Source organism: Nicotiana attenuata, chromosome 2, assembly GCF_001879085.1.
Source record: "Nicotiana attenuata strain UT chromosome 2, NIATTr2, whole genome shotgun sequence".
In the NCBI taxonomy this organism is placed as follows: Eukaryota; Viridiplantae; Streptophyta; class Magnoliopsida; order Solanales; family Solanaceae; genus Nicotiana; species Nicotiana attenuata.
Genome location: NC_031990.1, coordinates 46,867,025 through 46,880,468, shown reverse-complemented (window position 1 = coordinate 46,880,468; position 13,444 = coordinate 46,867,025). Strand labels below are relative to the sequence as shown.

Sequence of the window (13,444 nt, the reverse complement as noted above, 5' to 3'; positions counted from 1 at the left end):
TAAATGGTAGTAAATTGCTCTGATTGAGTATTTTATGCTTTGCAGGAGCAATTCCGAGCTACAATGAGGTTAAGGAGCATTTTGAGCTAATATGGAGCGTTGAAGGCCAAGTAAAAGCTTATGGAGTAAATTGGGAGTTCGTTCGAGGATCGAAGGAGGTTAGCGTACTTAAAAAGAAGAATGAAGAAGCGTGCAAAAAATTGCCCAGGTGTGTGGCCGCGCACTAACCACGCACTGGGCCGCGCAAGTCAGACAGAAACTGGCCAAAGTGCGTGGCCAAATGCGCGGTCACCTGCCCAGGTGTGCGGCCGCGCACGTCCTTCCGAGAAAATTATTCCAGGACTAAAATTGTAATTCCAGAGGTGACTTTCCTTGACTATATGAAGCCCAGCTCGCCCAAAAGAGGGTATCTCGGTTTTTAGAAGAATTTTGAAGGCAAGAACAGGCAAGGAGCAAGACGGAAGTTTCGGAAACGAGTTTTTATCTTTCTTCTTCCCCTTTTTATTATTGATGATGAATTATTATATTGTGATTGTGAAAACAATTATGAGTAGCTAAACTCTTTATTCTAGGGTTTGATAGAACCTCTTGGAGGATGAATTTTTGTTGCGTTTAATATAAATTTGCAATTGAATTTCCTCTACTTGTTCAACTACGTGACTATTTTGGTTGATTGAAAGGCCCTCAATCGGCTATTCCTATTTGGTGTGTATTACTTGGAAAAGGGTACATATTTAGGTAGTTGTTGAACAACACTAATCCTAACGTATATGAGGGATCAATACGAAGGGTTTAAAGGTGAGATTAGGAATAACAAAATCTTGGTGCGATCTCAGTGAGCAGTAAATTAATGCTAGCTAGCGTAGTTCGGAAGAATACGTTTAGTAAATTATTGTAATTGCTCGGAAGAGAATTACGACACCTAAAGTGTTCATGATCGGTAGGGAGTATCTAGGTGAATTTATAGGAGACGTAACAGAGAGGATTCCAATAAGAGGGGAAATCGTAACCCTAGACCTTTCCAATCTTGTCTACAACACTCGCTTTGTTAGTAGTAAAATTACAACTTTTTAATTACCTTGTTATTAGTTAGTAAACACTCAATTCATTATTCCATATTTTTGAAAGTTGATTACTTGGATTCTTGCGAAACTAAAAGTTGTGATTACTACGTTAATTCCCTGTGGGATTCGACTCCGGACTTGTAAATCGGATTATATTTGCAGCGACTGCTTAGTCTTTTTATAAGGCATAGTTAGGCGTGGTCAATGACCAAATGTATCTCTATTTGAAAACAACTTCAATCTCAACTAAACCCAAAATGTTAAAAAAGCACAATCTAGAATTCTTATCCTAAATACATTTTAAACTGATTTCACTAGCTAAATTAATCCATTTGACACATTGTAACTCAACGGGACAATAATATTGCTTTCTCAAGGTAGTCATATGTAAACAGTTCAAAATCAAAACATTTAACTGAAAGGTTAATATAGATCAGTTAAATATGCAGTTTTATGGATACATATATAATTCTGCAGAGTTATAACCCCTCACTTATAATGATAATTGTCTATACTACTTTTTGAGTAACTTGATAACGTAATATTTATTTATGTAGTTACAGTATAAGTAATTAAATTCACTGTTAAATTTGTACCACTATATGGAATGTATTATATATTTCTGTGTGCCATTTGGACAAAGCTGGTCCCGTGGTCTAGTGGTCAGGACATTGGACTCTGAATCCAGTAACCCGAGTTCAAATCTCGGCGGGACCTCTTTTTTCCCTTTTTTCTCCACTTAACATGATTTTTAATTTATTTGGTTCCTTTGACACAACGGTCACAGCCATTTAAGCATATACAAAATGCTATACAAAATGCAGCAACATAATTCATAACAGTTGTAAATATTTCAATTATATGCAAAACCAAACAATATCAATCTCTGAACATTAATAAGTTTAAATCTTAAAACAAAAGTATGGCACAGAACGAACTTAAAATAGCTTCGTGCAGATTTTATAGTTTGAAAATGATTAAGATGCTATTCACTTGAAGATTCTCATGAATGTAGGCATTTTACTATCACTTTGTCTACTATTATGCGCAATTACAACCACCAACCACCAATTATCATCCCATAGTTATCATCACCAGCCAGAAGCGAATGTAGCATATACGGGCGGGTTCAGTTGAACCTATAAGTTTTGGTGCGGTGTATGAATTTATGTGTAAATATTCCTAAAATTGAAATGAATAGTAGATATAAACCGATAGTTTAAAAATATAATAGATCAATATTAAAATCCTTGAAGGTGGTACTCATAGAGTTTAAATCGTAACTCCATCTTTATCATCATCTATCTCCACCGCACAGCCTTCATAGGTAGCCACCTCCACGAACCACTACCACCACCACAATTGCACAATCATTACATATTACTAGGGTGGAAAACGGGTGGGTCGGTCAGATATGGGACGGGTCAAAACGGTTAATGAAAAAAAGGATAAATTATCCTACCCGATACATATTTAATACGGATAAAAAACGGGTTAACCGACGGATAGTATGGGCAACTATATTATCCTTGGTTTCTTGAATATGATCACTTTTGGGAGAATTTCTAGTCTCCCAAACTCGAGGAACTCCCAATTTGAGGCTTTACAAATGTAAAAGTTAAACCCATGACGAACGCAAAACACAACACGAAATTGATGCGCATTTGGCTAGTATAATTTAATTATCGTCTCCATAGGGATTGGATTTAAACAATGCTCTAGTAATTTCTGGTTTAACTACTATTCAGGATGATCAAAACTTGATGTGGATTGATTACGAACTGCGATTAATTACTAAAGTAAAGCAATTGACAATTGACGGCAAAGAATTAGAGATTCGCAAAGTTGGTTTCTTATCAAAGTGAGGAATAAGGGTTTGACATGATAGGTGCAAGATAGCTATTTGGTATTTAACTCTAGTTTAATTCACTCTAATGTTCTAATGATTCTCACGAATTCACTCGATGATTAGTTCAAACATGTAGTCAAGACTCCTCTCTCGATTAAATCTTAACTCTACGAGGTGAACTAATATAAGCACCGTAAAAGTATGCAAGCATGCGTTAATGGATTAGTATTTAGGAAAACGTCACTCGAATATTCTCCTAACTTGATTTAATCAACAATTCAACAAGTTCTTTCGATTACTAAGAGAATCAATGAATTAAATCAAACAAAATAATGCAAAGATAATTACGAAAATATTCCTCTTTCGATTAAATAAACCGGTGAATAAAGTTGCAACAATTCAAAACTCCATAAACGAATTCAAGCAAGAACTAGAGTTAAAATCCATAAATAATTATCAAAACACCATATCCATCAAACTCTAAGGTAAACTACTCCATAATCATGGAGGAAGCCATCACAAATATAATTAAAGAATAAGAAGATATCAATCTAACGTTATAATCCAAACTCCCGTATTAAATTGATGGAAAGATGATGAAATCCTGTGTCGTGTAGCCTCCAATGCTCTCCCAAAGCTTCCAAGGTCAAAAGTCCCTTCAAACATGTTTCTAGTGTATTTATACCAAGTAGGAACAAACCCGAGCGAAACTACCCTCTTTGAGCCGAAGTGGGAAAACCTACAAACTTTTTACACTTCATGCGTCGCACTATGCCACGTAGGTTGCGTAGCATTAGTGCAATTTTCTCAGTTGTAAACTCTTTGAACTTAGCTTGTCTGACACAATTTTGTACTGATGCTACGCACTATGCCACGCACTATGCCTAGCATTAGTGTATTTTTCTGTCAGACCCAAAAGCTACAAGTCTCTGAACTTAAATTTCTGACGCCATTTGCACTGATGTGTCGCACTATGCTATGCAAGGTGTGAAGCATTAGGACAAATGTACGTAACCGTTGCGCTTTCTTCCAACTTTCTTATGCAACGCCGGTCCACGATCCCCGGACTCGATCCCGATTTAATTTCTTGGGCTTTTATTCAGACTTCATAACTCCAACTTGTTCGATTGCTTCCGAATATCTTTTTAACTCGAAATCACTTCCTTCAAGGCATAAATACATAATAAGTGCAATACACTAACATTAAAGCTCGAACACAAGTAAAATGCAATAATTAGAGTGCAAACTACGACTAAAATATATGATTCTAGCCTACCATCAGTACCTCACACTTAAACCATTGCTCGTCCTCGAGCAATCAAATTGTACTTCACATAGAAATGACCTTCTTATCAGACAACTTCCCTACGCATCATGCCAAGAATATTTAAAACAAACTAAGCACCATATCATAACATCCTTGTCTCAAGACTCGACTCACTAGCACCACGCATCTTTCACAACATACTCACTTACTCTAACATAGAGGTCAAAGAATTCACCTTACCTTTGCAAATCATGTGCCCTCACACAAACAATAGAGAGTATTTCCACACACAATAAAATTCACGAACAAATAGGAACTCTAGATAGACAGAATTTACTCACTCTCAGAAATAAAATTCATGTGCTACAGAAAACGTACCATAGACTTGACCGTAGTGTAATCATTGGCGAAGCTACAAATTTTCAAATTTGAAAGAAGTGAAAAAAATTCCCAACAAACGGTGTTCAATATGTGTTATATAACTCTAAAACGTAATATTTTACCTATATACACAGTGCAATTTTTCGACGAAGGGTGGTCAGTTGACCACCCTTGTGACCATGTGGCTTTGCCACTGAGTGTAATACTCTACTAATTTAGCTCATTCAGCCAAGGATCAAGTAAGACTTTAATTGGTTGTAGTGTAGGTTGCGGGACAGGTAGGATATATTTGGATATAGTGACTACACCTTCCTGAGCACTTTAATACATATAATTTTATCATTTAAACCCCACACTTATTTTGAACCAAACCCCAACCTTCACAACATTAAGCTCCCACTATCTTTAAGCACAAACCAGAGGAGAACTACCACTAGCAAGGAATCAATTTTTTTCTTTTCCAATACATACACACTCTTTTTTTTTCTTTTTCTTTTTCAAAGTTTTGATTGATTTTTTTTCTCTCTCTTTTTTCTCTTTAATTTCTTACATGTGGCTCTCATAATTTTTCAAACAATGCACATTTCTTCTTTTTCAATAGCTCCACTCAGCTTTTAGAATCTCATACAAATTTAAGTACTCACGAGAGGTAAAAGGTTCATAATAGATAGACAATTCAAACAAATGGGTCAAGCTTGTAGTGTAGTTTCCAAAGAAGAAGGGTTACAGGGTCAAAAGGGATAACTAAGATATATATTAATTAGGTGGGTAAAAACATATAATTGGCTCAATAAAGAAATGCTTATATCACTTCATAGACTAAACAAAACTATTATTTCGCTTTACAAACACACGGGACAAGTTCTAGATATCAACTGACATGCACAGAATATAACAAAACCTCACACACACCTTGGTACACAACTCACTTAGGATCGGATCTATCCCGACTCTTTAGTCAAAGATATAAGCAAGCTCAAAATCAAACAATTTAAGGCACTACAATACATGAGTCAAGAACTGAGCCTAGGCGTCACAACTAAAGCACTCACTACTCTCAAGGCACAACAACGTAAAAAAAAACCACCTCTATTTAATACCATAGCATATGACTTCAAATTTCCTAAAAAAAGAAAAACTAACTACACCCGGTTCAAACAAAACCCTTGGAAAAGAACCGCGGCACAAAGAAAACCAAGGGGGAATTGTTACACTACCTAAGAAAACAAAACACAAACAAAAACAAACGGCTATACTACAAACCCACATATACATATATACATTCCCTATCCCACACATTAAATTGTGGCATATCCCCATGACACATAAATAAAAAGCAAGAGGTAAAGGAAACTTTCCTGATTCATCTAGTTGGGGTCTGAATCGAAGTCGGGATCTCCTTTGCATGCCCGACCTAGTGCACACATCCATGCTGAGAGATTCTTTTCCGCCTTCTTTGGGTACACCCCACACTTATCAGCTTCACCTTTCCAATTTGCTCTTTCAGGGCCCCCCTTTCTCCTTCCATTTTGAAGACCAGCCTTTCATCCCCCACTCTGAGCATGAGCTGCCTTTCCTGAATATCTAGAATTGCTCTGCCCGTAGCCAAGAAGGGTCTTCCTAAAATCAGAGGGACCTCCATATTCTCCTCTATGCTCACCACAATGAAATCCATCGGGAACACAAATTTGTCTACCCGAACCAGTACATCTTCCACTATTCCTTCAGGTATGATTGTGGTCTGATCCGCTAGCTGTAGGGACACGGGTATCGATTTGATCACTCAAATCTCACCTTCCAATTTCCTGAAAATAGAAAAAGGCATAAGATTAATGGAAGCACCTGAATCATACAAAGATTTTTTAAATTTAGTACTTCTTAAAGAGCAAGGTACAGTAAAACTCCCTGGATCTCCACATTTTTAGGGAGTTTATTTTGCAAGATGGCACTACAATGCTCTATCATCTTGATAACTGATGTCTCTTCCACTTTCCGTTTCTTGGACAATATCTCCTTCATGAATTTAGCATAAGCTGGCATCTGATAAAGCACCTATGTGAAAGGTATATTCACATGTAACTGCTTGAAAACTTCTAGAAAGCGCTCAAATTATTTGTTTAACTTCTCTCTTCTTTGCTTCTGGGGAAAAGGGGTAGAGCTGGCATGTATTTGCTCTCTTCAATCTCATTATTTGTTGAATTATCATTTTCTTCTTTTTTTGAGCTCTAATCTTCCCCTTCTTCTTGAGATCATCCTCTACCATCCCTGCACCTTTTTGAATGTCATCATTTTTCTGCTCTTCCACAATCTCCACATGTCTTTCAATCGGCTCATCGTTTTGCTTTGCTATGGGATCCTCCAATTCGTGCCCACCCCTCAAAGACATTGTATTTATTGTCTCTTTTGGATTTCTTTCTATATCAGCAGGGAGCGTTCTTAGGACCATTTCAGATAGTAGAGTAGCTAGTTGCCCAACCTGTCTTTCCAGGTTTCCAAAAGATGTGCCCAATTCTTTGATAGATGCACGGTAGGCGTCAAGCCTCTCATCTGTGTTGATAATGAAAGCCTTCATCAGATCTTCCATGCTAGACTAATTAGACTGTGGAGGCTGGTATTGTTTGCTCTGCTGATTTTGAAAACCTTGAGCTCCCTGTCCCTGGGGTATGGAGTTATTTTGCTGCCATGAGTTCAGGCTACCACTTAGTGAATTCCAAGAAAAGCCTAGGTGCCTCTGCCCCATGGGATTGAAATTATTACCACTCTGGTAGTTGCCTCTGTCAAAGCTTCCTACAACATTTACCACTTCATCTACAGCTAAGGCCTAACACTCATGTGTTGGATGACTCATTCCACAAAAATCATAAATCGGTGATGGTTGGCTCTGGACCTTGGCTAAGGTCAGCTTTCTTATCTCTTTTGCCATGGCGTCTAGTTGGGCTTGCACTGCTGTGTTAGAATCTACTTGATAAATCCCTACTGATTTTCTTCGATCATTACTCTCAGCAGGCCAGTGGTTAGCATCTTCAGAGAGCTCATCAAGAATTGCCAAAATCTCCTCAGGAGTCTTCATCATTAAAGGACCTCCAACTACAGTGTTCAGAGTTCGTCGTGAGGGAGGTGCCAGTCCATCCCAAAAATCCTGGAGTTGCATCCACAATTCAATCCCATTATACTGACACTTTCTCACTACCTCCTTGAAACTTTCCCAAGCCTCGAAAACTATTTCAGTGTCCGTCTGGTAGAAGTTGTGAATTTCCCTTCTGAACTTTACTATTTTTGCAGCTGAGAAGTATTTGTCAAGAAACTTTCTAGTCATACCCTCTCATGTCCTGATCGACCTCATCGGTAATCTACGAAGTCAGTGCTTTGCGTCATCCTTCAGTGAAAAGGGGAATGCCCTTAAGTATACTGTATCTTTTGATACTCTGTTATATTGGAAGGTGTTCATGATTTCCTCTTCATTCACCTTCCCTCTGAATACACAGTTGTTATGGATAGTTTGAAGCAAGCTTTGCTTAAACTCAAAATTATTTGCTGTTACCGGTGGAGGTCTGAAACTAGACAGTCCCTGATTATAGACTGGTCTGACATAATCACTGAATGCTCTACCAGGCCTGAGTACCGCATTCTCGAACTGGTCTTCAATCAAGGGTCGATTTTGATTGAATCTTCGACCCCTATCATCTTCGACGATCTCCTCAGTAGCTCTATGGGCTGCCTCAGTTGCTATCCTCGCAGCTTCTTCTCGATGTTGTGCTGCCTCTCTTGCAACTAATTGTACCTCGTCTTCGCCGTTATTAGCCATGTGTTCTTGGGTTGAAGATTGCCCCAAGAACATTTCGGTGAACTCTTTCTCTTTCCTCAGTCGTCGCAGACTCTTTTCTACCTCTGGATTGTATGGAATCAATTCCTTTGAAGAAGATCGAGTCATACACAAGAGACGTCAATTTGTTGCCTGCACACGAAAGAGGAAACCCGTGAAGATTAGAAAAAAATTCTTGAATTAGTACCAAAAACTATTTTAAACAATATTGATTGCCAATCCCTGGCAACGGCGCCAAAATTTGACGAGCGCAAAACACAACACGAAATTTATGCTCACCATCCAAAGATAGTATAGTTTGATTACCGTCTCCACAGGAATTGGATTTAAACAATGCTCTAGTAATTTCTGGTTAAACTACTATTCAGGATGATCAAAACTTCATTTGGATTGATTACAAACTACGATTAACTACTACAGTAAGGCAATTGACAATTGACGGTAAGGAATTAAAGATTCGCAAAGTTGATTTCTTATCAATGTTAGGAATAAGGGTTTGACAATTTAGGTGCAAGAAAACTATTTGGGATTTAACTCTAGTTTAATTCACTCAAATGTTCTAATGATTCTCACGAATTCACACGATGATTATTTCAAACATGTAGTCAAGAATCCTCTCTCGATTAAATCTTAACTCTACGAGGTGAACTAATATAAGCACCGTGAAAGTATGCAAGTATGCGCTAATGGATTACTCTTTAAGAAAACGTCTCTCGAATATTCTCCTAACTTGATTTAATCAACAATTCAACAAGCTTTTTCAATTACTTAAGAGAATCAATGAATTAAATCAAACAAAATAATGCAAAGATAATCACCAAAATAATTCTCTTTCGATTAAATAAATCGGTGAATAAAGTTATAACAATTCAAAACTCCATAATCCAAGCGAGAACTAGAGTTAAAATCCACAAATACTTATCAAAATACTATATTCATCAAACCCTAAGGTAAACTACTCCATAATCATGGAGGAAGTCATTACAAATATAATTATAGAATAAGAAAACATCAATCTAACGTTAGAATCCAAACTCCCGTACTGAATTGATGGAAAGATGATGAAATCATGTGTCTTGTATCCTCCAATGCTCTCCCAAAGCTTCCAAAGTCAAAAGTCCCTTAAAAACGTGTTTTTGCTGTATTTATACCAAGTAGGAATGAAGTCGGACAAAACTACCCTCTTTGAGCCAAAGTGGGAAACCTACAAACTTTTTCCACTTCATACGTCGCACTATGCCACACAGGGTGCGTAGCATTAGTGCAATTTGCTCAATTGTAAACTCTATGAACTTAGCTTGTCTGACAAAATTTTGTACTCATGCTACGCACTATGCCTAGCATTAGTGTATTTTTCTGTCAGACCCAAAAGCAACAAGTCTCTGAACTTCTCAAATTCTTGATGCACATTTGCACTGATGCGTCGCACTGTGCTACGCATGGTGCGAAGCATTAGTACAAATGTGCGTATTGCTCTTTCTTCCAACTTTCTTATGCAATGCCGGTCCACGAGCCCCGGACTCGATCCCGATTTAATTTCTTGGGCTTTTACTCAGACTTCAAAGCTCCAACTTGTTTTATTTTTCTCCCGAATATCCTTTTAACTTGAAATCACTTTTTGGAAGTCATAAAACACATAATAAGTGCAATACACTAACGTTAAAGCTCGAACACAAGTATAATACAGTAATTAGAGTGCAAATTACGACTAAAACACGTGATTCAAGCCTACCATCGACCCGTTGGTTATCCATTTTCTAAATGGATAATACGATTCTTATCCATATTTGACTCGTTTTTAAGTAGTTCATTATCCAACCTATTTTTTAGTGGATAATATTGTTAGCTGCCATGGAAATGAAAACTAAGCTAAGAAAAGGAAGAAAGATCTAGAAGAAGAGGAAGAATCAAAGAAAATCTCGTTGCATTTCTAAAGAAGAAGACAACTGTACATAAGTCTACTACTATTTATAACAAACTAACAGACTTTCTTAACTAACTACTAACTAACTCTCTAACTCTAGCTTAACATTACATTATAATTAAACTATAATTAACTACTGGTGACTAACACTCCCCCTCAAGCTGATGGTTGATACAGATTCTTCAACCTCAGCTTGTTCAGCAGATGCTCATGTTGATCTCTTCCCAAACTTTTGGTGAGTATATCTGCTAGTTGATGTTCAGTGTTAACAAACTCAGTTTTTAGCAGACCTTGACTCAGCTTCTCTCTTACAAAGTGACAATCTATATCGATGTGTTCCGTCCTTTCATGGAAGATTAGATTTGCTGCAATTTGAATTGCTGCTTTGCTGTTACACACCAAAGTTATAGGGAACTCAACTTTAACACCAAGTTCACTGAACAATCTTACTAGCCAGGTGACTTTTGTTACACACGATGCCATGATTCTAAACTCAGCTTCAGCAGAGCTTCTGGACACAGTACTCTGCTTCTTAGACTTCCAAGATATCAATGCACTTCCAAACTTTACCAAATACCCTGTGACTAATCTTCTAGTTTGTATACATGCCCCCCAATCTGAGTCACAATAGACACTTAACTGATTTGAAGACTCTGCAGGCAAGAGCAGCCCCATGTCATGAGCCTCTTTTATGTATCTTACAACTCTCAGTGATGATTCTATGTGAGACCTTTTAGGACTATGCATATACTGACTAAGAACCAGAACTACAAATGCAATATCAGGTCTTGTCATAGTGAGATACAACAATCTTCCAATGAGTCTACGGTAAGCACCAGGATTGTCAAGACCTTCATCTGTCTGGGTGTTGTCATTTTTGAAGCAGCTATCATACTCCACTGAAGTTAGCTTCTGATTCAGCTCTAGTGGTGTTCCAGCTGGTTTTGCACCACTCAAACCTGACTCAGAAATTAACTCAAGGCATATTTTCTTTAGCACATAAGAATTCCTCTTTTGGACCTTGCAAACTCAATCCCTAAGAAGAACTTAAGTTCTCCTAGATCCTTCATTTTGAACTTCTTCTTGAGGTCTGATCTAGTACTACATAACAGTTGTTGGTTGTTCCCAGTGATCAGAAGATCATCAACATATACCAATATGACAACTATATCATCCCCAGCCTTCTTTGTGAACAAAGAGTAATCATAATGACTTTGTTGAAAGCACATGTTGAGCAGGGCTTCTGTCAGCTTCATATTCCACTATCTAGGTGCCCGCTTAAGTCCATAAAGGGACTTATATAGTTTGCAGACCTTCCTATTAGTCTCCCCCTGTCTAGCAAACCCCTCAGGCAATTGCATATAGACTTTTTCAATGAGATCTCCATTGAGAAAGGCATTGTGGACATCCATTTGAAAAATCAACCACTGTTTCGAAGCAGGTAAGGCAATAACAGACCTAACAGTCACAATCTTGGCCATAAGGGAGAAAGTTTCTCCATAATCCAAGCCTTCCTTCTAGCTGTAGCCTTTAGCCACAAGCCTAGCTTTGAACCTCTCTACTTCACTAGAGGATTTGTACTTGATTTTGTAAACCCACTGGCAACCAATAAGGGTTTTCCCAAGTGGCAAATCTACAATACTCTAAGTATGATTATCCTCTAGGGCTGCATTCTCTAACTTCATTAATGCTATCCACTTGGGATCAGCTGCAGCTTCTCTGAATGAAGTTGGTTCCGAAAGAGCTGAATAGGCTGCAAGGGCTTACTTATATGATGGAGCAATAGAAGAATAGTCCACATAGGAAGATATAGGATAAATGCACTTAGAGCCTTTGGAAGTAGTGACATAGTCTTGCAGCCACAGAGGTTGCTTGCTTGGTCTAGGTGATTTTTTGTGTTCAGCAGGAGGCTCATCAGCTTGTTGAGAAAACATAGGTGCATTTTGACTGATATCATGTAATTGATCAACAACAGAAGGGATCATAGAAATTGCTTCTTCTGAGCTTGTTGCAGAGTGAGGAGTTCTCTGAGAGGAGTCTGCAGGCAACTGATTTGAACTGGTGTCAATGAACACCTCTGTTGCTGGTGGTGCATGAGAAGAAGAAGTAATGTTGCTCAGAGTAGGAGATAACAAGTCTAGGGTAGGAAATACAAGACTTCCAGTAGGTGTAGCATTCTTGAAGGGAAAAATATTTTCCTGAAACAGAACATTCATGTTGACTATGAATGTTTTTGAATGCAGAGTGTACAACAAATACCCCTTTTGAGTGGATGAGTATCCTAGAAACACAACAGGTATTGCTTTAGGTAAGAACTTATCCAGCGCTTGAGCACTGGTTGCATAACATAAGCAGCCAAAAACTCTGAGATGAGACAATTAAGGAGCGTCAAATACAACATCTCAAATGGTGATTTGTATCCAACAACTTTAGAAGGCAGTCGATTAAGTAAGTATACTGCAATAGCAACACATTCTCCCCAAAATCTTTGAAGGTACAATAGCATGAAATCTGAGTGATCTAGCTATTTCCAAGATGGTCCTTTGTTTCCTTTCTGCCACTCCATTCTGTTAGGGTGTATAGACATATGTGCTTTGATGGAAAATACCAAGATTAGATAGCAGACTCTTAAATTCAGTACTGGAAAATTCACTTCCATTGTCAGTTCTTAAAACCTTTACAGTAGTAGAGAAAACATTCTTTACTTGATTAAGAAAGTCTCTTATAACTACAATAGCATCTGACTTAGTATGTAACAAGAATATCCAAGTATACCTTGTGTAGTCATCAACTATGGTAACAAAATATCTTTTACCATCATGCGTGGGCACTCTATAGGGTCCCTATATATCATAGTGAATTAGTTCAAACACTGATTTTGTAGTTGTACTACTTAGATGAAAGGGCAACTTGGTTTGTTTGGCTATAGGACAAACAGTGCAATGATGAGAATCAGTTGTTGTGAGTTTGCTTAGTACTTCTACTCTCTTTATTATATCGAAAGGAGCATGTCCTAACCTTCTATGCTACAAAGTGCTAGAAACAGATGTACATGAAGAGACTAACATAGTATTTATTGTTAGCACACTTATTTGTTGCCTGATATAGATCTTATTTTGGGGTACCTCCTGCAGAA

The 13,444-nt window shown here is 37.8% G+C and overlaps 1 non-coding gene across 1 annotated transcript; it reads left to right on the top strand.

Annotated features, from left to right (window-relative positions):
* TRNAQ-CUG lies at positions 1,710 to 1,781 on the top strand. The gene has a single exon. It is a non-coding gene; the product is annotated as a tRNA-Gln (tRNA).